Below are 2,083 nucleotides of genomic sequence, written 5' to 3'. Positions count from 1 at the left end.
TCCTAGACTTTTGAGACTAGATTCAACTAAGCTAGAAATGATATCTGAAGATAATTCTAGCTCCTGCAGTCCCTTTTATGTTAACTAAATAGTTAGTAATTCTCCTAATATACCATATGCTAAAACTCCTATCTCCAAACCCAAGCCGGACCCGACTCATCTTGAACTATGCAAGCAGTCACTATGTACTGAAGTTATCTTTACCCTTTCCTATAGAATCTGTGCTCTTAAGTACTATGCACACTGGCCATATTGCCAAATTGCGACTGTAACTGGAGTAGTACTTTCTATAGTATACCACATTTCATATCTGCCTCAAACACTCACCTATAGTGATATTTGTGGATGCCATACAATTCTTGGTACCTTACATCGAAATAAACTCATTAATCTAGCAACCTCCTCTGCTGAAAACTGCTATAAACCTTATATGAAAATTACATAAATGGCAGGTCTCATAGCATGCAACTGTACTCTTCACTGTACCATGTTCTCTGCTAGCTATCATGGCTAAAAAGAAACCTTATATTTCTAGCAAAACCTATCAAGTAAGAAGAATTCTATCATATTTTTTTACTTTCTAATTTCTCTCAAGTTCCTTTAACAATTTTGATACTTTAAGAACTTGAATAATCAAACCTCTCATTAGGATGTTGGAGTTACCTCTCTTACTAAGATTAAGTATTATTTTCTTTTGCATTTAATCTTGTTAATGTGTGATTTTATATTTTTTTTTTACTACTATACTGAAGGAGAGATTTTTGAACTACGTTGTATATTGTTTGATTATTTAAATTCTTATAGTATTAAGATACTTTCTCAAGTTATTTCTTTAATAAGAGTAGTTGATTCTGTAACTGCTACAGGTTCCCAGTGATTGGTGTTGTTTTATGTTTTGTTTGAAGTATTGCTTTGATACTTGGTTTGTTTTAAGTATCGTTTGATACTTGATTTTGTTTTATGTTTTGTTTTAAGTATCATTTTGATACTCAAGTTGTTTTATCAAAGTGTATTACTTGATATCTTTGAGTAGTTTTATTCATGCTAGACATGACCAGATTGGTGTATTTAAAGACTGCCTAATTCCACGATGGAAAAGGCAGACTTCAACAGACAGTATTTCAATATACTTGGTTGAACTGTTACTCTTTAGCTTTCCCTGTACACCTTCGTAGCCATTTTTAGTTCTCAGCTCTCGCCTCCTCCCTGGTACATTAGGCCACTTGCTAACTATTGTACTCATTACTAATAAAGTGATTAGTACCTTGTGAACACATTACAGATTCTATATGTTTTAACTTTTACTCACTATAAGACAATTGCATAACTACTAACTACTTATTTTATAATAATTAGGCATGTATATCATGGACAAATATATATAAAATCTGAACTTGTCACGAATGTGGATTAGTGAGGAAAAGGTTTTCACATAACTCAAGATTAGGAGTTATAAGTATGTTATTATTTCACAGGTATGACTCATTTAAGTCATTTAACTTATTAAATTATGATTTGTTATGTTTCGTACATGACTCGATTATGTGTCATAGGATGTGCATCAGGCAAATGTACCTTGCAAGTAAGCCTTACTGGTATGCCTTGCACATAAAAGTTATGTTTCGCATATGACCTTGTTATGAAGTTATATGCCGCCTTTTAACCTCCGATTCCTGTTCTGTACTATGAATTCATGATCTAGCCTTGTACCTGAATGGATGAAAAAAATATTGAAACACAATTGCTTGGCATATTACATCTATGGAAGAGGTTAAAGAATAATAATTATAATACAATATCTCAACAAGAGCTTGTAAATTTGAAATAACAATACTAGTTTAAAAACATGATAGTACACAGTAACTACTGGCAAGTGGGACCTTCTTCTGTTTTTCATAAAATTACAATTCTGCCAGGCATTTCCTCAATTTATTTATAGATTCTACTTTATAATAAACTCTTCCATATCTCATATGCAAGGCAAATAATCTCATCTTGACTGTAGTAATATTGATAAGGATTTTAGATGATCATTCTCAACCGTATCTTCCAAATTGGCCCTATATTCACTATGAGATACATT

The sequence above is a fragment of the Tuber melanosporum genome (genome assembly GCF_000151645.1).
Source record: "Tuber melanosporum whole genome shotgun sequence assembly, scaffold_76, strain Mel28".
NCBI classification, from domain to species: Eukaryota; Fungi; Ascomycota; class Pezizomycetes; order Pezizales; family Tuberaceae; genus Tuber; species Tuber melanosporum.
This window is presented reverse-complemented; position numbering follows the sequence as displayed.